Below are 27,473 nucleotides of genomic sequence, written 5' to 3'. Positions count from 1 at the left end.
TGAAGATCACAGTGGGTTGCATTCAGTGGAAACAACCTCCCTTTAGCGGGTTTATTAAAATCAAACTTCCTCAAAATAACGACTGATAAAGGTTTCATAAGGAAACAGAATTGCAGAATAAACATTGAACAAAGGTCAGATTGGAGTGTTTGTCCTGGCTTCCAGTCAAAGGCAGCAACGTGTCCTTTACACAGCAACCTGGCAGCTCAACAACGTGTCCTTTACACAGCAACCTGGAAGCTCAACAACGTGTCCTTTACACAGCAACCTGGAAGCTCAACAATGTGTCCTTTACACAGCAACCTGGAAGCTCAACAATTGTCTTTCTGTTTAAACCTGGATGCTCAACAACGTGTCATTTACACAGCAACCTGAAGCTTCAACAACGTGTCCTTTACACAGCAACCTGGATGCTCAACAACGTGTCCTTTACACAGCAACCTGGAAGCTCAACAATGTGTCCTTTACACAGCAACCTGAAGCTCAACAACGTGTCCTTTACACAACAACCTGGATGCTCAACAACGTGTCCTTTACACAGCAACCTGAAGCTCAACAACGTGTCCTTTACACAGCAACCTGGAAGCTCAACAACGTGTCCTTTACACACAACCTGAAAGCTCAACAACGTGTTTTTACACAGCAACCTGAAAACAACGTGTCATTTACACAGCAACCTGGAAGCTCAACAATGTGTCCTTTACACAGCAACCTGGAAGCTCAACAACGTGTTTTACACAGCAACCTGGAAGCTCAACAACGTGTCCTTTACACAGCAACCAGAAACTCAACAACGTGTCCTTTACACAGCAACCTGGAAGCTCAACAACGTTTGTCCTTTACACAGCAACCTGGAAGCTGAACAACGTGTCCTTTACACAGCAACCTGGAAGCTCAACAACGTGTCCTTTACACAGCAACCTGGAAGCTGAACAACGTGTCCTTTACACAGCAACCTGGAAGCTCAACATTGTGTCCTTTACACAGCAACCTGGAAGCTCAACAATGTGTCCTTTACACAACAACCTGGAAGCTCAACAACGTGTCCTTTACACAGCAACCTGGAAGCTCAACAATGTGTCCTTTACACAGCAACCTGGATGCTCAACAACGTGTCCTTTACACAGCAACCTGGAAGCTCAACAATGTGTCCTTTACACAGCAACCTGGAAGCTCAACAATGTGTCCTTTACACAGCAACCTGGAAGCTCAACAACATGTCCTTTACACAGCAACCTGGAAGCTCAACAACGTGTCCTTTACACAGCATTCTGGAAGCTCAACAATGTGTCATGCATAAAGCAAGTTGTTATATCACTGTGTAAATTGTTTCCATTCCAGATAATACATTTAAATCTAAGTTGTTTGAGTTCTCTTTGACTCAGGTAAACTTCTGAATGAAAAAGAATCAGTCACTAGTCCAACAAGGTATGTGAGTAATAGAAGTGTCACACCACCCATTGTCCCTTGACTCTCCATCACAGCCAAGCCAAGCTGGCAACACCCGGTTTTAACTAAATGTTCAAATTTACTTAGCAGGGTAGGAGAACTTTCTGGCTAACACCTAACTCAGAGTCTGAAATGGCTCTTTGATGTTGTAGGCACAATGATCCATAATGAAGGGGGCTGTGCTCTTACTGGTTGGCTTTCTCACTCAAACACCCATACACACGCAGAGTCCCTGAGCACTACACAGGTCCATTACAATGGTTTGATTTTGAAATGCAAACAATGAGAGGTCTCAACCTCCTGAGGGAAAAAAATACATTTAAGAGAACCAATCAAACCCATCTCACAATTTCTGAGTGAATATTGCATTAATTAACAAACGGCCTCCTTTCCAGACCAGTGTGGCCACAGCTCTCCTTGTGCTGAGTCATGTGGGTCGCATCAGCCAGGCTAGAAAGTAGGCAACAGGATGGGAGAATTAACATAGTAGTTTAGGAGAATTAGGTTTAGGCTAGGAAAAGGGTTAGGGTTACATACAATAAAAAAATAATAATAATAATAATAAAAAATATATATACATATATATGCAGTAGCAGTCAACATTTTGTACACACCTACTCATTCAAGGGTTTTTCAAACTATTTTCTACATTGTAGCATATTAGAGAAGACATCAAAACTATGAAATAACACATATGGAGTCATGTAGTAACCAAGAAAGTGTTAAACAAATCAAAATATATTTTATATTTGAGATTCTTCAAAGTAGCCACTCTTTGCCTTGATAACAGCTTTGCACAGTCTTGGCATTCTCTCAACCAGCTTCACCTGGAATGGTTTTCCAACAGTCTTGAAGGAGTTCCCACATATGCTGAGCACTTGTTGGCTGCTTTTCCTGATTCACGCAGTCTCCTCTGAACAGTTGATGTTGAGATGTGTCTGTTACTTTTCTGCATTTATTTTGTCTACATTTATTTGGGCTGCAATTTCTGAGGCTGGTAAGTCTAATGGACTTATCCTCTGCTGCAAAAGTAACTGTGGGTCTTCCTTTCCTGTGGCGGTCCTCATGAGAGTCAGTTTCTTCATTGCGCTTGATCGTTTTTGCAACTGCACTTGGAGAAACTTTCAAAGTTCTTGACATTTTCCAGATTGACTGACCTTCATGCCTTAAAGTAATGATGGACTGTTGTTTCTCTTTGCTTATTTGAGTTGTTCTTGCCATAATATGGACTGAGTCTTTTACCAAATATGGGTATCTTCTGCATACCACCCCTACCTTGTCATAACTGACACAACTGATTGGCTTAAGCACATTAATTCCACATATTAACTCTTAACAAATCAAATTAAATTTCATTTTATTTGTCCCATACACGTGTTTAGCAGATTTTATTGCGGGTGTAGGGAAACACTTGTGTTTCACTAGCTCTACCAGTGCAGTAATATCTAAGAGTAATATCTAACAATTTCACAACAATACACACAATTCTAAAGTAAAGGAATGGAAATAAGAATATATAAATATTGGTTGAGCAATGTCAGAGCGGCATAGACTTAGATACAGTAGAATAGGATAGAATACAGTATATACATATGAGATGAGTAATGCAAAATGTGTAAACATTATTAAAGTGGCCAGTGATTCCAAGACTATGTATAATGTACCAGTGATGTCTATTTAACAGAATTGAATAGTCTGATGGTCTTGAGATAGATGCTGTTTTTCAGTCTCCCATCCTAGCTTTGATGCACCTGTACTGACCTTGCCTTCTGGATGATAGCGAGATGAAAAGGCAGTGGCTCGGGTGGTTGTTGTCCTAGATTATCTTTTTGGCCTTCCTGTGTCATCGGGTCCTGTAGGTGTCTTGGAGGGCAGGTAGTTTGCGTTGGGCAGTCCGCACCACCCTCTGGAGAGCCTTGCGGTTGTGGGAGGTGCAGTTGCCATACCAGGTGGTGACACAGCCCGACAGAATGCTCACAATTGTGCATCTGTAGAAGTTTGCACGATTGCGTCTTCTTCACCACACTATATGTGCGAGTGGACCATTTCAGTTTGTGGGGCCCCAGTAGTGAGTATCAGTGAAGTGGAGGTGTTTTTTCCTATCTTCACCACCTGGGGGCGGCCCGTCAGGAAGTCCAGGACCCAGTTGCACATGGTGGGGTTTAGACCCAGGGTCCTGAGCTTAATGATGAGCTTGGAGAGTACTATGGTGTTGAAGGCTGAGCTGTAGTCAATGAACAGAATTCTTACATAGCTATTCCTCTGGTCCAGGTGGGATAGGGCAGTGTGCAGTGCCGTGGTGATTGTATCGTCTGTGGATCTATTGGGCCGGTAAACGAATTGAAGTGGGTCTAGGGTGTCAGGTAAGGTAGAGGCGACTTGGCTGGTTTTCCCTTTGTAGTCCGTGATTGTCTGTAAACCCTGCCACATAAGTTTCGTGTCTGAGCCGTTAAATTGCAATTCCACTTTGTCTCTATACTGATGTTTGCCTGTTTGATTGTCTTATGGAGGGAATATCTACACTGCTTGTATTCAGCCATATTCCCAGTCACCTTTCCATGGTTAAATGTGATGGTTTGCACTTTCAGTTTTGCGCGAATGCTGCCATCTCTACACAGTTTCTGGTTAGGGTAGGTTTAAATAGTCACAGTGGGTACAACATCTCCTATACACTTCCTGATAAACTCAGTCACCGTATCAGTATATACTTCGATATTATTCTCGGAGGCTAACCGGAACATATCGCAGTCTGCATGATCAAAACAATCTTGAAGTGTGGATTCTGATTGGTCAGACCAGCGTTGAATAGTTCTTAGCACAGGTACATCCTGTTTGAGTTTCTGATTATAGGAAGGAGAAGCAAAATGGAGTCGTGGACGGATTTGCCGAAAGTAGGGCAGGGGAGGGCCTTGTAGGCATCCCGGAAGTTGGAGTAGCAGTGGTCGAGTGTTTTAGCAGCGTGAGTACTACAGTCAATATGTTGATAGAATTGCGACATTCTTTTCCTCTAATTTACTTTGTTAAAATCCCCAGCTACAGTAAATGCGGCCTTTTGAGGGCTGTCGTTGTATCGGCTTGAGGGGGGATATATACGGCTGTAACTATAACCAAAGATAATTATCTTGGGAGGTTATACGGTTAGCATTTGATTGTGAGGTATTCTAGGTTGGGTTAACAAAAGGACTTAAGTTCCTGTATGTTAGTACTATCACACCATGAGTCGTTAATCATGAAACATACACCCCTGCCCTTCTTCTTCCCGGAGAGATATTTATTCCTGTCTGTGCAATGAACTGAGAACCCAGCTGGCTGGACTTTTTCAGACAGTATATCCCGAGAGAGCAATGTTTCTGTGAAACAGAGTATGTTACAATTCCTGATGTCTCTCTGGAAAGAAATCCTTGCCCTGAGCTCGTCAACTTTATTTTCCAGAGACTGGACATTAGCGAGTAATATACTCAGAAGCAGTGGGTGGTGTGCACACCTCCTACGAACAAAGGATCCAAGTCCGGAAAGTCATATTCCTGGTCGTAATGCTGGTAGTGCTGGTGAGTTACTGTCACTCTGATATGCAATAGTTTGGCTCTATGTAATAACACCAAAAACAAATCTGGGCTAATAATGTAAGAAATAACACATATAAAACTAAATACTGCCAAGTTTCCTAAGAGATAGAAGCACTGCAGCCCTCTCTGTCGGCGCCAGTTAACACCTGTTAATTGAAATGCATTCGTGTTAATTGAAATGCATTCCAGGTGACTACCTCATGAAGATGGTTGAGAGAATGCCAAGAGTGTGCAAAGCTGTCATCAAGGCAAAAGGTGGCTATTTGAAATAAAATAAATAAAATATATTTTGATTTGTTTAACACTTTTTTGGTTACTACGTGATTCCATATGTGTTATTTCATAGTTTTGATGTCTTTACGATTATTCTACAATGAAGAAAATAATAAAAATACAGAAAAACCCTGGAATGAGTAGTTGTGTCCAAACTTTTGACTGGTAAAATGTACATATAAAATGTATTTTGTTTTTTATATATATATATATTTATATATACATAGACACAAGTTTTAAGTATCCCATCTTGCCATGAACGCAACACCCCCCACCAAGCCTGGTTTGGCAGCGGTGACGTCACTAGGTCGAGTGAATTGAGGTGGAGGCAGCAACGTGAAAGGAATTGTTTTGAGAAATCAAAGAAAGTACGTGAATTTATTATTTTGCGCTTTTGCTTACGACTCGACTGGTTTGTGGAAACGGTTTATTTTCGTTCTTGTTCGAGTGTGTGTGCTTCGTCAGTCCCCGTTCTCGTTGGAGTGAACACAAAGGTAAGAAAATAATTAACTGAGCGTAAAGTTGGTGTGGTCGCCCCGGGTGATGTTTGTGGCGTGAACTATAGCCTATAGTCGCTGCATTTTATTTTCACAAATGTAGCATTGCGAACCATGACAAGTCAGTGGTTATAAACATTATACACAGAAGTCTATTTATCGTTTGGTACAAGGCCTAGACGTGGACAATACATTCATGGACCATTTTGTCAGAACACTAAACTAAACGTCACTTTCTGATTCTTTCAGTCACTGTGTCGTCGTGTCCACACACTGACGGTACAGTTGTTAGGCTATATGTGCGTTTTTACAAGATTGTTTAGATATGGTTAACCGCAATGCATTTTTTGGTATTTTTTACATGAAATAATGCACTTATTATTAGAAGTAGGCTGCAATATGCTAGTAGAGTATATCGTGTAAATGTAACATTCGACTCATACAAATGAATCTCTTGTGTTCGACTGTTTGAAACCAAATATTGTCTGGTTTGCATTGTAGGCTGTTTTTCTTTAAGAGTTCCTCTTACTTTCAGTTTTGTCTATTTGTGGTTTTCAGGTTTCATCAAGTGGAGAACTGCTAAATGCTATCCCGTAGCCAATAACCTTTTCCCACAATTGGTCTACAATCCAATCAAAACCTAGATTCCCGCACACATCTCATATCCGTTGGTATGAACATTTTGCTTAGACAATTAAACCATCTTCATTGCAAACCTTTATCACACATTGAGGAAAATTATATTTTGTTGCCAGAAAAAAAGGAGCTTCACATTATAGGCTACGATAGCCAACAGGGATTACATACAGTAGTAACCTGTAGTGCAGTCTGGAAGAATGGTTAATGAACATCTTTCAAACACAGTCCAGACAAAAGAGCAATGACAGAAACAACTAAAGAAATATCATTTATAATACACCACTCTTTTGTCTACTAGGCTACTGTTTAGAAACCATCACTCAGCCCAAGGCTGACCTTTATGCAAATGACCTCACTCACACCACCACTCCACAGCACCAGCATGTTATTCCATCAGGCTTTCAGAGGTGTGAAGTGGTACCATCGAGAGATATTGTACTTTACAGTCAGGAATGAATCCCATTATTTTACCGGTGCTGCAAATGTCACATAAATGCCAGAACTAACACATTTAGCTCTGTGCTGTGGACAGCAATATGAACACCTTCCACTGATTAACAGACTCATAAGGAAATGTAGCTTATCAGCTTCTTTTAGTCCTTATCAGATCAGTTTTATGTGATGCGGATGAAGGTTCTGTATCTGGGACAGTCAGCGGGACAGTGGGTCAGGTGTAGTTTTGGGCCACACCTAGCAGATGCACTCCTCTGAGAGGTAGGTCACCATGGCAACCCCGTTTTTACGGGACATGGTTGGCTGCCGTTGCAATGACCGGTATGTAAAGTGCAAGTTTTGCCATTTTCTGTAGGCTTGTTGTTAAAGGTCCAATGCAGCTGTTTTTACCTCAATATCAAATAATTTCTGGGTAACAATTATGTACCTTGCTGTCATTGATTTCAAATAAAATGCACTGGGAGAAAAGGGTCAATAACAGGTGATAGCTATATTTATTCGGATACGCATGTTCTTAATTTCATATGGAGCTTGGATATTCTCCGTAATGGGACAGTTTCTACATGCATCCAATCCGGACCTTAGAAATCTCCCTGCTACCTTATGAGTCCAGGGAGCTATCTGGGATGAGCTCCCTTCAAGACAAGCACCTGATGCGCGTCCACCCACTTACCCTATTGCGAAATCAAAATATTCTACAAATACGTATGTTTCAACATGCTGACATATCTAAGCCTTTATACTTAGGCATGAACCAATCCACTTTCAGGAATGTATAATATCATGTATAATATCTGTAGTCATTATCTGATCATTTATGGATCCGTATATAAAATTAACTGATTTCAATAGATATCCTTACATGATCTTCACATCTTCAAATGTCTGTTCAAATTGACTAAATCTGACTCATGATCAGTGTCCAGCCTCCAAATTATTTAACCTTTTTATTTTTATTTAACCTTTATTTAACCAGGAAAAGCCCACTGAGACCCAGAGTCTCTTTTTCAAGGGAGACCTGGCCAAGAAGGTAGCAACAATCAATACATTACATCATTAAAACAAAACACAACATGATCCAGCCTAAAAATAAGCATTTACACTACTCTGTAAGATTTCTATCAATATTTTAAATTAATTCAGTGGCACTAACGTATCTAGATGAAGCATGGATTGTAGACTATTCTATGCCTTTGATGCACAAGAAGAGAAGGTAGTCTTGGCTAATACTGTGAATGTCCTGGGGACTTTAAGTAGCAACACCTAGCAGACCGGGTAACTGCTGGTGGTAAAGGAGACCAGACTACAGAGGGAAAGAGAGAGTTTACCTGTTGGTGTTGAAGCAGACCAGACTACAGAGGTAAAGAGAGAGTTTACCTAAAGGGCTTTGTAGATGAACGCATACAAATGTATATTTCTGCGCATATAAAGTGAGCTCCAACCTACCATTCGGTGCAATGCTGGGTGAGTGATTTGGCATTTGTAATAAAGCGCTAGGATGCATGATAAACAGAGTTCAGTCTCTGTAAGACAGTGGAGTCTGCATGCATATACAACAAGTCACCATAATCAATTGCAGAGAGAAAAGTGGCCTGAACAAGCTTCTTTCTAGTCATAAGCGGGAAGCAAGCCTTATTACAAAAATAACAATTTCTATTTAAGCTTTGTCACAAGATTATCCACATGAACTTTAAAGGACAACTTGTCATCCAACCAAATACCTAGGTATTTGTAGGATAACACTTTTTCAATGGATAAGCCACCATATGTGACAATGCGAACCTTTGGCAGAGTTCTAGCTCTGGTAAAGATCATGAATTTAGACCATAAAGGGAGGCCTGCAGTGACTGAAAAGCAGTGTGGAGCTCTTCAACAGCCTGAACCAGAGAAGGAGCACATTAATGTATGACTGTATCATATGCATATAGATGAATTTAGCTGGTTGCATCCCATTTCCCAAATCATTAATACAAATTGAGAACAACACAGGAGCTAAAATGGAACCCTGAGGCACACCTCTATTAATCTCAGCTAGACTTGTGATTGTCTGTATATACATATTGTGCTCTGTCAGAAAATGGTTTCTAAACCAATTTACTGCCCCTTCACTGAGTCCAATGTTTCAGAGTCTGTCGCTAGCAACAATTCATGGTCAACTGAATCAAAGGCCTTTGATAAATCTACCAACAGAGCAGCAAAATGTTGCTTTTTATGAAGTGCATTATTGATGTTATTTGCCACGGCCATAGCTGCAGTTGTGGTGCTGTGCCCCGATCTAAAGCCAGACTGAACCCTGCTCAGTATGTTGTTTGCCACTGCCATAGCTGCAGTTGTGGTGCTGTGTCCCGATCTAAAGCCAGACTGAACCCTGCTCAGTATGTCATTTGCCACGGCCATAGCTGCAGTTGTGGTGCTGTGCCCCGATCTAAAGCCAGACTGAACCCTGCTCAGTATGTCATTTGCCACGGCCATAGCTGCAGTTGTGGTGCTGTGTCCCGATCTAAAGCCAGACTGAACCGCGCTCAGTATGTTCTTTTCAATTACGTTTTTTAATTGTGAGTTCACAAGGGATTAATAGATTTTGGCCAGGATAGAGCATTTAGAGAGAGGACGATAGTTAGTTATTGGCATCTGAGGGTTCTCCACCCTTTAGCAGTGGGAAGACATAAGCTGATTTCCAAATGTTGGGTATGGAATTGGTCAAGAGACTCAAGTTGAAAATGTGAGCCATAGGTTCTGTAATAATACCAACTGCTATCTTTAAGAGGTAGGGATCTAGGTTGTCTGGACCTGCAGACTTTTTAGTGTCTATTGCCTTTATTTACCTTAGTATAAGAAACAGAACAGGCTCAAGGTTAAAATGGTTGACATGAGGGACTATATCATAGTTGACTGTAATAGAGCTTACATTTGAGTCCTGGGCCCCACCATGATCAAAAACGGAGCCAGCAGATATGAAGTGCTTGTTAAAAACCGCTACAATATTGGCTTTATCCTTCACTTCATTAGAATCCATTGTTAATGGTCAGGAAGGCCAGAGGATACATTACAACCTGACACTGATTTGATTTCCAGAACTTGGTAGGGTTGTTTAGGTTCTCTGTGACTGCATTTAAATAGTAATCTGATTTGACTTCCTTCAATCCTTGCATTTGTTTCTTACAGAAGGAGGCCCAGTCAACAGGAGCATTTGTATGTCTAGCTTGAGCCCAAGAGATGTCTTTCTAATTCATTCTGCCAAATTATCTGAAAACCAGGGATTGTTTGGTTTGTGAGGTGCAGACACTAGAGAAGAGAACACATGATTGAGAGGAATGGGGAGCAGTTGCTTTGTGAGCCTGATAATACATGATCTAAGTGATTTATAGTTGGTATTCAGCAGTCACAAAAGTATGCCTTATTTACTTTGAGGAACTACTAAAATAGTGGTATTGTCAGACAGCATAGGCAGCAGCCAGAGGTGAGGTGATTACTCTGACACTGATTTGATTTCTGTAGAACTTGGTAGGGTTGTTTAGGTTGACTCTGTAGACTGAGGTGATGACTCTGTAGAATCTGGTTTGGACTTCCTGAGGTCAATCCTGTGTGATTTAGAGGTGAGGTGATGACTCTGGAGGCCCAGTCAACAGATGACATTTGTAGAGGCGAGGTAGCTGTAGAGGCGAAGAGATGTCTTAGAGGCTAATTCATTCTGCCAAATTATCTGAAAACTAGGGATTGACGACTCTGTAGAGGCGAGGCGACGACTCTGTAGAGGCGAGGTGAAGACTCTGTAGAGGCGAGGTGACGACTCTGTAGAGGCGAGGTGACGACTTGGAATGAAATAAAGTCATCAGCAATGTAAATAACTGATGATTAATAAGTCATACTCAGTAATGGGCAGTCAAATTAATTACTGAAATTATTTAAAAATCATACAATGTGATTTTCTGGATTTTTGTTTTAGATTCCGTCTCTCACAGTTGAAGTGTACCTATGATAAAAATTACAGACCTCTACATGCTTTGTAAGTAGGAAAACCTGCAAAATCGGCAGTGTATCAAATACTTGTTCTCCCCACTGTATATATCTAACAGTTCCTCTCTCTTCATAACTGTTTCAGATCTCTCTATATAAGTTTCTGTCTTGATCTCAGTGTTTCAGATGTATATCTAACAGTTTCTCTCTCCATCTGTTTCAGATCTTTATATATATTTCTCTCTCTCTCCATCTCAGTGTTTCAGATCTGTGTATCTATGACAGTTTCTCTCTCCATCTGTGTTTCAGATCTTTATATATGTTTCTCTTTCTTTCTCCATCTGTGTTTCAGATCTGTGTATCTATAACAGTTTCTCTCTCCATCTCAGTGTTTCAGATCTGTATATCTATAACAGTTTCTTGTTCTCTTTGGAACACTGACCTAAATAGACTTGAATGTCTCTCTAAAAAGGCTATAATTATAGTGTTCAAGACTTGGTGGAGCCTTGCAAGCCCATCCCTTGATATTTAGTGGTTTCTCATTCCACTCAAACATATTGTTTTATCATATGTTATACGTTTGACAATTTTCTGATTGGCCAACCTGTAGAAATAGAACATGTGTAATCATCCACATTTATAGCTAGGCTACACAATAAATAGTGACTTCCACTGTAACGTGCAAAACTGACCCAGAATCACCAAGACGTCATCATTACTCATCTGTTGTGCTTGTTAGAGAAAAAGAAGCCATGTTGTAAAACCACCCATTCACAACACCATTGATTTGGTAGCACAGTAGCTGGTCCTAAACTCTGATCTTTCTCCTACTGCAAAATGTTAATCTGCCCAATAGTGGACTAGATGGACACAGACCCAGATGGTTGGAGATAATATTATGTAATGAGGGATGGTAGGTTCAAAGGTCAGCTTATTGTTATTCTCCCTCTAATCATGTTGTAATCAGGAACTGGACAGCCATTAATCGTGGCAGCAGTTACAGGGTAAATCCATTTGAATTCAATCACCTTTTTGACTGCACCCCTTTTCGATTTGAACAAAACCTTCCATACGTATTTGCCTGTTGTAGAAGAGGTCAGAAAGTGATTTTTGGACCTGAATACCAAAACATTCAATAGATAAAGGTGCTCAAAGGGAACCTATTTAGCATAACCCACCATTCCATGAGACTTTCATGTCTTCATCCCTGGAAATGATAAACAGTTGAGATTGATATAATTTAAAAGCAGACAAACAAGGTTGTCAAACATTAAAAAAAAATGTTAATAGAAAAAAAAAATCTTTATCTTAAAGGTCAATGCATATGTTGTACCTTTAGGCCCTATTTTACATCATCTGAGGTGTGACCTCCATCGGTTGAGACACAACTTCCTCTTGAATACAGGGTTGGTGTCATGTTTTGGCTGATAAGTGCTAAAATGGGAATAAAACGGACATTTAAAATGGTACCACAAAGATGGTTGGAGGTTCACACATCAGAGAACGTTGACTTGAATGTGAATCTGTTTTAAATGATACTGTCAATCCTCCGTAGGAAACCTATTGAAAGCGTATTGATGAGAATAGACATGACATCTTTATGGGGGGAGTGCCACATATATCTCCGCATACACATTGCAATCCTACTTATAACATAGTGAGAGCAAATGTTGAAGAGATGCATGTCATTTTAGGCACACAGTACATAATCATCAAAAACGTCCCTTCCAGCTTGGCACTCTTTTTAAGAGTTATCCGACACGTACAGTCCAAGGAGACTTTGTCCTCTGGCTGAACCTTCTATTTCTGCCCTCTCTCATCAGAGATGATTCTACAGCCTTTTCTTTCTCCATTTCATTACACGGTGAACCAGCTCTCCCATTTTTCCTCACTCTCTCTTTCTCACTCATTTTAAGCCTTTTATCTCACTTCTGTCTCAACGCTCCCATCCTCCCTTCACTCTCTCCACCCTCTCTCTCTCAGGTCCTCACTCCGCTTGCAGCCAACAACTGAACCAACAAACAGTCTGTCAGCTCAGCTCCAACAGACTTGTGTCACCACTGGGCACCCAGCCTAATCCTGTTCTGGGCTGCAGATACGGACAGAGAGGGGGACAGATAGAGGGGAGGGGGAGATGGCACTGGTACATTGGTATGTCTCTTTCATGGACCATCCACTCCCCGTCCACAACCCTTGACCCCAGCCCCATATGGTTCCGTAAGGCCCTTAAAACAGGCCCTTTTAAAAGACCCATCTTTCCCATGGATGCTGGGGGAGATGGAGGACGTGGGAAAGAGAAGGGTCTATGTTTCAGTGACTCTCATCCAATCAGTTAACTCAGTTCATCATGAACACATGAAATACAGCTCCAGTGTTTAGTTTTAGAGACACTCCACAGGGCTGGGACCAGGGGGCAGGATTTCTGTTGGGACTATGAGTTCACACCACTGCCACTCTCCCTCTTTCTCCCCTTCCTCACTTCACCCTCTTCACCCAGACAGACAAAAGAACCCTCAGAAGTGCTCGTTAAAGAGTAATTAAGGGTGGATGGCACTCCCACGCCATCTCCCAGTCTGCATGGCTGGCTTCAAATTACCCCGGTGAAAATTGGCACTTTGGGGCGAGGGGTGAAACACAACACCCCTCTGAGTGAGAGAACGAGAGCGGTACTGACCTCAGTTCATGACCTCGTCTGAAGCAAACACGCGCATCTGACACAAGCAGTTCAGTAATATCACTGCATCAAGGTTTGGATTCCCTTAGCTTGCTATCTGGTCACTGGAAATACAGTGGGTGGTGGGATTCTCTGTGTGTTTGCCTGCTGTCCTAGTTTTAGCCTGGATGCGAGTTGAAAATTAAATACAAAGGCATCATTTAATTCCCTACTACTTGTGCACTCTCGCTGACAACTCATTGACACTTCTGTTCTGTGAAAGTTGTCAAAGTTCCTGTCAACTTGGGGTACCAGTGTAACGCCCCCAGAGGCGTTAGTGCAAGGTTAAAGCAGCCGGTCACAGAGAGCAGGCGTGTTGCCAGCAGTAGCATGACGCCGTGATTCCCCCTCCTGGCTTCAGTCATGTTCAGAGAACCCAGATCGCCAGGGTGTTCTGAGGAGAGGTTAAACCCTCATGGAGCTGGACTGCCTTTGTGGAGAGAGAAGTAGGTTTGGGCGGTGTCTAGATTGTCTTACCGGGATATACGGTCATACCGGCTCTGAATACAAGGGGTGATTATTTTCAAACCCCGGTGAGTCTATGTGATCCGAAAGTTAGCAATGCTAACAAGCACATGTAAATCCCACACAGAATGCTAATGAGTGCATTGTGAACATTTTAATAGTCTCTGACCTAGTAAGTATTTAGGTCTCTGACCTAAGTATTTGCAGGACAGACAACCCATCTTAGTTATACAAGTAAAAAACAAAATGCTACACAGTTTTCTGTACACACTAAACAAATATTAGACAGCAAGGCTCTTGATCCAGGAGGGGATTCTCTGATGTTACCTTTTGAAGATTGATTTTGGAAGAAGTTAGTTATCTAGCTATGTGGTTAACCTCTAGCGTCGAGCAATCCCGTATCCGGGAGCGTAATCATAGCCTCAAGCTCATTAGCATAACGCAACGTTAACTATTCATCAAAATCGCAAATGAAATAAAAGAAATATAGTCACTCACAAGCTTAGCCTTTTAACAACACTGTCATCTCAGATTTTCAAAATATGCTTTTCAACCATCGCTACACAAGCAGTTGTGTAAGAGGTATTGCTAGCTAGCATAGCATTAGCCTAGCATTCAGCAGGCAACATTTTCACAAAAACAAGAAAAGCATTCAAATAAAATCATTTACCTTTGAAGAACTTCGGATGTTTTCAATGAGGAGACTCTCAGTTAGATAGCAAATGTTCAGTTTTTCCAAAAAGATTATTTGTGTAGGAGAAATCGCTCCGTTTGTTCATCACGTTTGGCTAAGAAAAAACCCTGAAAATTCAGTCATTACAACGCAAAACTTTTTTCCAAATTAACTCCATAATATCGACAGAAACATGGCAAACGTTGTTTAGAATCAATCCTCAAGGTGTTGTTCACATATCTATTTGATGATAAATCATTTGTGGCAGTTGCCTTTCTCCTCTGAACCAAATGGAAAAGTGCACGCACCTGGAGATTGACCATAAGAGACTACATTTACCAGGTGTCCGCTTGGTGTCCTCCGTCAAAATTATTGCGCAATCTTCCAATGATATGCCTACAAATACGTCACAATGCTGCAGACACCTTGGGGAAACGACAGAAAGTGTAGGCTCATTCCTGGCGCATTCACAGCCATATAAGGAGACATTGGAACACAGCACCTTCAGAATCTGGGCCATTTCCTGTTTGAAATTTCATCTTGGTTTCGCCTGTAGCATCAGTTCTGTGGCACTCACAGATAATATCTTTGCAGTTTTGGAAACGTCAGTGTTTTCTTTCCAAAGCTGTCAATTATATGCATAGTCGAGCATCTTTTCGTGACAAAATATCTTGTTTAAAACGGGAACGTTTTTTTTTATCCAAAAATTAAGAGCGCCCCCTATATCGAAGAAGTTAACTAGCTACTTAATTAGCTAATCAAATGCACATTTGCAAAGCACAACCTGAGGCGTACTTCATTAGCATCGAATAGCCCCTGCGATATTAAACTTTTCAGGGAAGTTGGGAACCAATATACACAGGCAGTTAAGGAAAGCAAAGGCTAGCTTTTTCAAACAGAAATTTACATCCTGTAGCACAAACTTCAACCGATCGCTGCCCGCACCTGCCCGCCCGTCCAGCATCACTACTCTGGACGGTTCTGACTTAGAATATGTGGACATCAACAAATACCTAGGTGTCTGGTTAGACTGTAAGCTCTCCTTCCAGACTCATATTAAACATCTCCAACCTAAAATGAAATCTAGAATTGGCTTTCTATTTCGCTGCCAATCACACCCTTGTAAAACTGACTATCCTGCCGATCCTTGACTTTGGCGATGTCATTTACAAAATAGCCTCCAACACTCTGCTCAGCAAACTGGATTCAGTCTATCACAGTGCCATCATTTTGTCACCAAAGCCCCATATACTACCCACCACTGCGACCTGTATGCTCTCGTTGGCTGGCCCTCACTTCATATTCGTTGCCAAACCCACTGGCTCCAGGTCATCTATAAGTCTTTGCTAGGTAAAGCCCCGCCTTATCTCAGCTCACTGGTCACCATAGCAACACCCACCCGTAGCACGCGCTCCAGCCGGTATATTTCACTGGTCTCCCCCAAAGCCAATTGCTGGATCAAATCCCCAGCTGACAAGGTAAAAATCTGTCATTCTGCCCCTGAACAAGGCAGTTAACCCACTGTTCCCTGGTAGGCCGTCATTGTAAATAAGAATTTGTTCTTAACTGACTTACCTAGTTAAATAAATAACTTGATCACATGTTGCGTGCTGCGCAACAGTGAGTTACTAGCAAGGCTCCGGTCTCATTGTTGTGTGCCTGGGGACTACAGGTAAGCTTCATAATGTGAAATAAAAAATCAATCTGCTTTCTCTTAACGAATTGCACAAGTTGACTGCAGGTATGTACGTAAAAAGTAGTTACAAATATTAAAATGGATAAAATAAAAAAAACGGTATGGAGAGACAGAATCAACTACTTCCCATTACTGTGTAAGATATGATCCCCTGTTCCCCTGTCCATGCATGGCTCACATAGCCCTGATGGTGACACAGCTCTCACGGTCAGGGGTTGCTGCTATATCCTAACCTATCCCTGATCTTTTCTCTGGTAAGACTGGTAGAACTACCCTATAGCACTAGATTACAGTTTTAAAATACTACCTTATATTATCAATGGAGCCCCTAGAGATTTCCACCAGTTAGGACTGTGCTTTTAACAGTTTAGAATGTGTCTCTTAGGACACTGAGAAGTTCTGACTGAACTACCCAATCACCCATCTCGCATCGCTCTAGCTAGAGGAAACCTCGAGCTGTGATGTGCAATTTAACATCACCTGTCAATCAATTCATATAATATGCCTTCTGAGTGTAATTGTTCATCATCCGAGTTCATAGTGTGTCATTGATTAAAGCAGTTACTGATTTATCACGTATCACATTTCCTCTGGATTGGTCTCAATGGGTTAGTGGCAAAGAATCCCTTTTCACCCCTTCTCCCCTCTGTTAGTGCGCACCAATAATGCAGTGTGCCGCAGTGTTAATTCTCTCACACACACAGAGGGTGCACTATGAAACTGTTTTATGTATGAGATGGATGGCTTAAGGGTGACTGGGGTCCTAACAAGATTACCAGGACCAAACAAATACATGGCTACGCACAAGCAGATGCCTGTTGAATGTTGGTGTTTTGTGTGGAAGGAGTGACATCGGCATTCTGCCTGTTTGGGAAAATAGAAACACTTCTGTTGCCTAGCGATGGGTTGTTTTGGCATCCATTTTCTGAAAGAACATATTTTATTTGGTTTTGGTGTGTGACAATGTGTCATAGTTGGTAGTGTCAGGAGGTTTGCCTGACCAAGAAAATGTCAGGCTCACACACACGCACACACTGGTTAATGCTGTGTCAGCCGGTCGTGACCGTGTGATTTTTAGTCTTGGGCCAGAGATGATCCTATTCACACAGGCTGCTTCCGTTTCTCTCCTCTGATTGTGCGTCAACCTTACTTCCTGGGGCTGGGAGCATTGTCACGACGTCAGAGCAGGGCTTATATAACACAAGCACGCTTGGGCAAGGCAAGCAGGAGAGAAGTGACTCACCCCCAGCATATACCTGCAGCACACCAGGCCAAAGGCCATGGCTGCCACATTGACTGTCTCTCTCTGTGTGTAGAGGGGGAGGGGAGAGAGAGAGAGAAATAAAGCAGTCTTGTGGCATGCCAATGGCCAGCAGGTGGATATGGTAGTGTAATGAAGTAAACTCACTTTTTTCACTCCAAATAGTTCTCTTCACATTCTGTCTTTCTCATTCTCCCTGTACTGCCACTCTGGTGCCATTGGGTTGCTCTTCATCAAAGAGAATAATTCAGCTATTCAGAGCAGCTGTGGAGGAGAGAAGAGCAGGAGGTACAAAGAGAAGGTTAAGCACACGGTGAAAGAGTCAACAGCACTTTATATTACTGGAGAAAGAAGAGGGGCAGAGTAAGAGAACAAGAGACAATTTTTACTTCCCATTATGGAGTCTCTCATTTGCATATGTAGCGATTTTGGTTAAGTTAGCATCGAGCAGTGATGTCTACTTCCTGAGACCTTGAAGTACAGGTGCCAGGACTCATGAATGCTTTGGCTTGTCAGATGTACAGAAATCAACTCCGTTCCACATGCTAATCTGAATTTCCTGAAGCCAGCCTGGGAGACAGCCAAGAGAATCTCATCCACATGTTTTTGCTCTGTGCTCTGGTTCTTGACACCTATGGTGACTGCACAACACCATGACTGTGCAGGCAAAGCTCTCCTCTCTCCTCACTCTCACTCACAATATAGTTTATGTAGTAGAGAATAGGCCCCAGAGATGTCTTCAACCCTCTCCTGTCATAGTACCAGCCCCAGGGACTTAAATTATTAATTTCATTGCAAAAGACTTTATAAGGTTAAAGATAATGATTAAATAATTCTACCCGGAAATGTAACCATTAGGGATTATAGGTTATGTAGCATATATAAGGAATAATGAAGATGTTAAATATAAGTCCAACTAGGTTGGACTGGGGAAGAGAGAAATGTATGTTTGTGCCTAAAGAAAACACAGAGAACAATTAAACTGTGTTTGTACTGACCTGGTTAGAACTCTGAGAAAAGTACGATAGGACAGGGAGTACCCCTCCAGGTTCCCCTAATCTGGGTGGGAATGGAACTGTCGGCTGGGTAGTGATCAACCGTGGTGAGAATTCTGGAGAAGATAGCTCTCCTAATGTTAGTATGCGTGTGCGTAATGTGTGTGTATGTGTGTGCGTAAGTAAGGAGAATGGTATAAAATGAATGTCTTTGTACATGAACTGAAGACCTCTCGTGAATAAACATTGATTTGACTTTTCTAAGCTGGGAATTCTGTCTTTTTCATTTAAACCAGAACTTTATCAACTCTGGGTTGCAGACTGATTAGAATAATTTAAAGTATAAAAATTGATAACACAATTCCATATAATTTGATGATAGAAGTAGCAACACAATGATATAACATCTATAGAAGAGACGGGAATGCTTATAGGGGAGGTGTTGCTGTATCTATTCAGAGCCATATCCCTGTAATGCTTAGATAATATCTTATTTCGAGTGTTATTGAAGTGTTGTGGTTGCAGGTTCACTTGGCACTACTTCTAAAGCCTTTTCTTTTGGGGTGTTGCTATAGGCCACCAAGTGCTTACAGTCAGTATCTAAATAATGTGTGAAATGCTTGACAGTGTATGTGATGTAAACAGAGGTCTACTTTCTTGGGGACCTGAATATTGACTGGTTTTCATCAAGCTGTGCACTCAAAAGGAAGCTTCTCACTGTAACCAGTGCCTTTAATCTGGATAAGTGTATTAATCAATTTACCAGCGTGTTTAAAAACACTACAGGAACAAGATTTAAATAAAGCTGATTTTTTTTTTTTTAAATAAAAAAATAAATACAAAAACCTCGTCTGGCTGCAGGGGCAGTATTGAGTCACTTGGATGAAAGGTGCCCAGAGTAAATGGCATGCTCCTCAGTCCCAGTTGCTAATATATGCATACTAATATTAGTATTGGATAGAAAACACTCTGAAGTTTCTAAAACTGTTTGAATGATGTCTGTGAGTATACAGAACTCATATGGCAGGCAAAAACCTGAGAAGAAATCCAAACGGGAAGTGAGAAATCTGAGGTTGGTCGTTTTATTTATTTATATATATATATATTTTTAACCCAGCCCCTATTCTAATTCACCGTGGTATATGGATGAAGTTGCACTTCCTAGGGCTTCCACTAGATGTCAACCGTCTTTAGAAACTTGAATGAGGCTTCTACTGTGTTGTGGGGCTGAATGGGACCTGAATGAGCCAGGTGTCTGGCAGAGAGCCAAGGCCTGGTCACACGCAATTCACATGATAGCGATCTGCGTTCCATGGCTTCTCTACACACAAAGGAATTCTCCGGTTGGAACTTTATTGAATATTTATGATAACAACACCATAAAGATTGATTCTATACTTAGTTTGACAAATTTCTCTGACCTGTAATATAACTTTTTAAAGTTTTCGTCCGACGTTCGGATGGACCTGCACAAGCGTTTGGATTTGTGTACTAAACACGCTAACAAAGGTAGCTACTTGGACACAAATAATGGACATTATCGAAGAAATCAAGCATTTATTGTGGAACTAGGATTCCTGGGTGTGCATTCTGATGAAGATCATCAAAGGTAAGGGAATATTTCTAATGTTATTTCTGATTTCTGTTGACTCCACAATGGCGGATAATTTTATTTATTTTCTGAGCGCCGTCTCAGATTATTGCATCTTTTGGTTTTTCCGTAAAGTTTTTATTTTTTTTTAATCTGACACAGCGGTTGCATTAAGGAGAGGTATATCTATAATTCCATGTGTATAACTTGTATTTTCTTCTACATTTATGATGAGTATTTCTGTTGAATTGATGTGGCTATGCAAAATCACTGGATGTTTTTGGAACTAGTGAACGTAACGCGCCAATGTAAATTTTTTTATATTAACTTTATCAAACAAAACATACATGTATTGTGTAACATGAAGTCCTATGAGTGTCATCTGATGAAGATTATCGAAGGTTAGGGATTAATTTTATCTCTTTGTGCTTTTTGTGACTCCTCTCTTTGGCTGGAAAAATGGCTGGGCTTTTCTGTGAGTCGGTCACCTAACATAATCGTTTGTGGTGCTTTCGCTGTAAAGCCTATTTGAAATCGGACACTGGTGGGATTCGCAACGAGTACCTTTTTTAAAACAGTATAAGATACTCCATATACCCATCAGCAACCACAGCTAATGAAGTCTCTGAAACCCTTAACAAATGGTTGCAGTCTGTTTTGGAATGCATCGCCAATTATTAACTGGTCCTGGACATCTCTCAAACTAAGAGTATTGTATTTGGAACAAATCACTCCATAAGTTCTAGACCTCGGCTGAATCTGGTAATGAATGAATGGTGTGGCAGAACAAGTTGAGACTAAATTACTTGGTGTTATCTTAGATTGTAAATTGTCATGGTCAAAACATATAGATTCATTGGTTGTAAAGATTAGAAGTCTGTCCGTAGAAGTGAGGCTGTGCTTTTTTGACACCACACTCAAAAGCAAGTCAGTCCGGCAGGCTCTAGTTTTGTCTTATCTTGATTATTGTCCAGTTGAGTGCTGCAAAGAAAGACCAAGTTAAGCTACAGGTGAACCAGAACAGTGGCACGTCTTGCTCTTCATTGTAATCAAAGGGATAATTTAGATACTATGCCAGTCTCTTGGCTAAGAGTTGAGGAGAGGGACTGCATCACTTGTTTTTATAAGAAACATTCATCTTTTCAGTCCTCACATCCAGAACAAATTCAAGAAAGCGTACAGTATTATATAGAGCCATTATTGTATGGAACTCCCATCTCATATTGCTCAAATGAACAGAAAACCTGGTTTAAAAAAAATCAGATAAAGCAACAACACAAGGCACAACGCCTCTCCCCAATTTGACCTACATAGTTTGTGGGTACATGTTGATATGTAGGCTAAATGTGCCTTTTTTTTAAATCGACGTAGTTCTGTCCTTGAGCTGTTCTTGTCAAATTAACTTCTGTACTTTTCTATTAATGTTCTGTATTATGTCATGTTTTGTGTGGACCCCAGAAAGAGTAGCTGCTGCTTTTGCAACATCTAATGGGGATGCTAATTAAATAACAACCCTCGCCTATCATAGTACCAGCCCGACTAGAGGCCTCTTCAACCCTCTTCCATCTATCCTCCTCCACCACTTAAAATCACCACACACACACACACACACACACTATTGCATCTGGTCTCCCAGGTGTGCACAGCACTTGGACTAGTGAGAGAAATGGGAGAAGTTCAATAACGAGTATCCTGGAGGTTTGTGTGTTTCTGTTTGCTTGTGTGATGAGTGAACGAGAGTTTGTTGCATCTGAAGCTAAATCTAAATCCACATTGATTCTGGGGTTCAGACTATGGTTTCCGCCTTCTATACACAGGTGTGTGTTCAATTCACCTGGCATTGTGGGTGTCATTTGTGTTGAGTGACATAGTTAGGAGCTCTACTGCTAAATCCGAGATCCATGCATCACGTGTTTGTTTTGACGGTTGTTTTAGCAGCCAGTCACTGTGAAAAGGACACATCCTGACCTGTAGTGAATTGGAGGTTAAACGTTAGCAGAAAGGGAACCTGCAGGCAACTGCAGACCAGTGGCATCACATTTCCCCTGTGTGCTGAGTGTGTACAGTATGAGCAGTCTGCAGCCCCCTGAGCGTAGTCCTCTGAGCTAACGGTGGTGCTTACACCAGCAGATCTGTTCTACTCCACGGTTTCTTTTCCATTCCTATATACCTGAGGAGTTTGCAGCGTGTGTGATCAACATGGCCAGTAATCTTCTCGATGTTCAAGGGATGGGTTTTCCATAGGGCATGATTTCCTCCCATGTTTCCATCATTCTCTTCTGGGTATGTGTTTGTCTTTAACTTCTTCGATATAGGGGGCGCTCTTTTAATTTTTGGATAAAAAAACATTTCTGTTTAAACCTCTTGAAGCTATGGGAGCGCTATTTCATTATGTGCCCGTTTTAAGCGCAATATTTTGTCACAAAAAGATGCTCGACTATGCATATAATTGACAGCTTTGGAAAGAAAACACTCTGACGTTTCCAAAACTGCAAAGATATCATCTGTGAGTGCCACAGAACTGATGCTACAGGCGAAACCAAGATGAAACAGGAAATGAGCAAACTTTTTGAAGCGCTGTTTTCCAATGCCTCCTTATATGGCTGTGAATGCGACAGGAATGGGCCCACAATTTCTGCCGTTTCCCCAAGGTGTCTGCAGCATTGTGACGTATTTGTAGGCATATCATTGGAAGATTGACCATAAGACACCACATTTACCAGGTGTCCGCCCGGTGTCCTGCATCGAAATTGGTGCGCAAACCTCAGCTGCAAGTATTTTTCCATGGAATTCAGAGAAGAAAGCAGGCCTTCCATGAACGATATATCAATAAAGAGATATGTGAAAAACACCTTGAGGATTGATTCTAAACAATGTTTGCCATGTTTCTGTCAATATTATGGAGTTAATTTGGAAAAAAGTTTGGCGTTGTAATGACTGAATTTTTCAGGGTTTTTTTCTTAGCCAAACGTGATGAACAAAACGGAGCGATTTCTCCTTCACAAATAATCTTTTTGGAAAAACGGAACATTTGCTATCGAACTGAGTCTCCTCATTGAAAACATCCGAAGTTCTTCAAAGGTAAGTGATTTTATTTGAATGCTTTTCTTGTTTTTGTGAAAATGTTGCCTGCTGAATGCTAGGCTAATGCTATGCTAGCTATCAATACCTCTTAAACAAATGCTTGTGTAGCGATGGTTGAAAAGCATATTTTGAAATCTGAGATGACAGTGTTGTTAACAAAAGGCTAAGCTTGTGAGTGAATATTTCTTTCATTTCATTTGCGATTTTCATGAATAGTTAACGTTGCGTTATGCCAATGATCTTGAGTCTATGATTACGTTCCCGGATACGGGATTGCTCGACGCAAGAGGTTAACTCTGGGTATATAATCAGAATAATCTCAGGGGTAATCCTGTGGTGACATGGTGCTTTGTGCAGGGATGAAAACTTTTCGGTGATATTCGCTGTTTTGATCACAATTGGTCATCCATGTGAATTGTCTGCTAAATGACTTAAATGTATGCAGATCCATAAAAAACGTGTGTGGGGTCTGACAAAGTACGCAGGCGCAGAGTGTATCACCCCATTGAGTTATATAAGAGGTGCAAACGGATTGCCTTCCTGGGACAATCTCAATACACGTGTCCTCCACACCTTCTCAAAACACATTGGAGGAGAAGGTCAGAGGGGACAGAACTCTGGTTTTCTCATCCAATGGGTTTTGAGGAGAGAGGACGCAAAGGAGTATGCCGTTGATATTCTCCCACTATATGCTCACTAACCTTACCTTCTCTGGCGGCTGTGTCATCACGCACTCAACGCAACAAACTGTTCCTGACTGGGAAATTTGGAATGCAACTCGAGGTAAGCAACCTGTTTTTGAAATAATTCTACGGTTACAGTTGATCGAAACAAAGTATAGTTGCATTTGTTTCAATAGCGCAAATTATTAACGTTAGCATCTAAACTGGCAAGCTAACATGACCTCCCGCCAATGAATAATGGTGAAGGTTTCTCATATCGAAATGAATGACCGTCCTACGCATCCTAAAAAAAGAATCTCAGAGTTGGGAACCTGATGTCAGATATGTCATATCAGTGGGAGTGCTTCCAATAATATCATGTGACAGCTGTGAGCAGCCAGCCGCATCCCCTCACCAGCCATTAGTCTACTCAGCCACTTCTCTCCAGACCCAGCGCCAGGATAAAGTTTCTAAGGGGGCAGTTGAAATCGGTGAGGGGGCACATTTTTGGGGAGTTCTTGCATTGGAATTATATTGAATTTTGCTTATGCTAGAACACAAAATTCAAAAGCCGACACTGAGACCATTGTGTTTTTGAAGTGAATCTCTGCTTCGCTGTATCAGCAGAATGGACAGTGCCCTACACACTAAATCAAGGCTGTTTTGGTAATGAATATAGGCTATAAGATAGGCTGTTTGTAATAGGTGAATTACCCTTTTTATGTGAATGCAGCTGTACACACAACTGTCTTACAAAATGCTGAAAGTAGTAGCCTAGTTATTCATGCATGTTAACAAAAACACTGAATAGCAGTTTGGCTTCGAATACTGACGACTGCGAACGCAACCAAATGAATGTGAACAGAACAAAAGAGGTACCAAGTAGATGGATAAAGACATGACACAATCTATATTTAGACCAGTGATATTAACAGTAAACACAATATCAGATGGATAGACATGACACAATCTATATTTAGACCAGTGATATCAACAGTAAACACAATATCAGATGGATAGACATGACACAATCTATATTTAGACCAGTGATATCAACAGTCCAGTGACCAGTGATATCAACAGTAAACACAATATCAGATGGATAGACATGACACAATCTATATTTAGACCAGTGATATCAACAGTAAACACAATATCAGATGGATAGACATGACACAATCTATATTTAGACCAGTGATATCAACAGTAAACACAATATCAGATGGATAGACATGACACAATCTATATTTAGACCAGTGATATCAACAGTAAACACAATATCAGATGGATAGACATGACACAATCTATATTTAGACCAGTGATATCAACAGTAAACACTATCAGATGGATAGACATGACAAAATCTATATTTAGACCAGTGATATTAACAGTAAACACAATATCAGATGGATAGGCATGACACACTCTATATTTAGACCAGTGATATTAACAGTAAACTAAAGTTGAATGGAGATCCAAATAATGAAAACACAGCCTGCTACAGTGAGATGCAGCCATGACCAGCTGTCTTTCCAAACAAATAGGCCTATAGGTCCTCCTCAGACATGGAAAATCCTGCCACCCTACACTTCAGTGGATTTAAATTTGACCCACGTAATGAATTAAACAATGTCAGCATACCATAAACATGTTTCCTGAGTATTGAGATAATACATGTTTGAATAATGTACTTGTTGTTATATGCAACTGTATTACATTTCTGGACTGTCACTAGTTATCATCCCTGCTTGTGGGAGGCACTATGATTGTTGGCGTGTTTGTCTGTGTGCCATTGATACACTTCAGAAGTTACATTCAAACACATGACCTTAAGAAATCTAAGGAAATGGGCATCTGGTGTGACAGTGGCAGATGTATTTGAGTTGGGGAGAACCCAAAATATTTTACGCTACCCCTTTTTTTTTGTGATATCAAAATATATCAATTGGTCCCATCGCTGCAACTCCCATACGGAGTTGGGAGAGGCAAAGGTCGAGCCATACGTCCCCCGAAACAACCCTGCCAAGCTGCACTGCTTCTTGACACAACCTGGAAGCCAGACTCACTAATGTGTCGGAGGAAACACCGTACAACTGGCGACCGTGTCAGCGTGCATGAACCCGGCCCGTCAAAGGAAACATGCAAGCACCCGACGGATGCTCCAGGAGCCATGTTAGCCCCAGTTGGTTGTGCCACAGAACCCTCTCCAGTTCTGCAAACTGTCCTTTATGTTGGTGTCAGTTACAGAAGTACAGTCACTGTGAATGAGGATTGTCTTGGATTTGCCTGCGTGGAGAGAGTGTAGTACAATAATCAATGATGATGTTCAGTACACTGCTTTAGCCCACAGCCATGTGTGTTGTATTTCACCCTTTGGTTGACAATATGGCTGATTTACATTGGCACTGTGACAAACACACACACACACACACAAACACACACGTACGTGTTCACCTCAGCATTACCCTCACTCTTCCAGACGGTGCTAAACAAACTGAGCTGTACATCAAAGCTCTTGTTTTCTGTGCTTTGTATTGTGTGCCCAGGGACATGGAGGGGACCATGCTGCCATCTCTCCTGGGGTAACATAGAGAGTACATGATTAGCACGGTAGTCTGGTGCACTTCCGTTGAAGTGGTGAGAAATAAACAAAGGGAAGAGAAAACATGCCAGTCACACAACGATGGTAGTACTGTAGGAACCTGAGCGAGTCAAAGTTCACATCTAGAGACTGCAGGTGCAGTAGAGATGCTCTTAATGATCGGCTATGAAAAGCCAACTGACATTTACTCCTGAGGTGCTGACCTGTTGCACCCTCAACATCCACTGTGATTTATTATTATTTGACCCTGCTGGTCATTTATGAACATTTGAACATCTTGTCCATGTTCTGTTATAATCTCCACTCGGCACAGCCAGAAGAGGACTGGCCACCCACATAGCCTGGTTCCTCTCTAGGTTTCTTCCTAGGTTTTGGTCTTCCTAGGGAGTTTTTCCTAGCCACCTTGCTTCTACACCTGCATTGATTGCAGTTTGGGTTTTAGGCTGGGTTTCTGTACAGCACTTTGAGATATCAGCTGATGTACGAAGGGCTATATAAATAAATTTGATTTGAGTAAGTTAGCCCAAGAAGAGGGAGGGGTTAAGATGGTCCTGGGAAGAACTACATTAAAATAAAATAGGACACCTACTCCAACGCCTGTACCTATTGCTTGACAACATTTTAAATCTCGACAGATTTCAAGCCAACTCCATCTTGTACTATGTGAATGTCCAGGCATTTTATTCTACTACACAATTGTACCTCACTTTGTTGTAGTCTGACCAGTGAGTAGAGGTAGAGGTAGGTGTAGGTGTGTGTGTGACCACTACGCCAACCGTAACCATGGAAACTCACTAAACGATGTCTCTCCCACTCGGGGGAAGGGAAAGAAATGACAGAACCAGAGTGAAAGTGAGAAATTGCTTGAAAATTTGGGAGTGAATGGAGTAAAGACTG

General features: G+C 41.3%; 1 protein-coding gene across 1 annotated transcript in view; it reads left to right on the top strand.

The window, feature by feature from the left end:
- The first annotated feature begins 5,582 nt into the window (after nucleotides 1-5,582).
- Nucleotides 5,583-27,473, top strand: part of nck2a (NCK adaptor protein 2a) — a 44,595-nt gene continuing 22,704 nt past the window's right edge. The window contains 1 exon segment of the mRNA XM_064944052.1: nucleotides 5,583-5,782. The gene's annotated coding sequence lies outside the window, so the exon portion shown is untranslated.

Source organism: Oncorhynchus masou, chromosome 29, assembly GCF_036934945.1.
Source record: "Oncorhynchus masou masou isolate Uvic2021 chromosome 29, UVic_Omas_1.1, whole genome shotgun sequence".
Taxonomy (NCBI): Eukaryota; Metazoa; Chordata; class Actinopteri; order Salmoniformes; family Salmonidae; genus Oncorhynchus; species Oncorhynchus masou.
The sequence above is the reverse complement of the archived record's forward strand: the minus strand, read 5'-3'. Positions and strand labels throughout refer to the sequence as shown.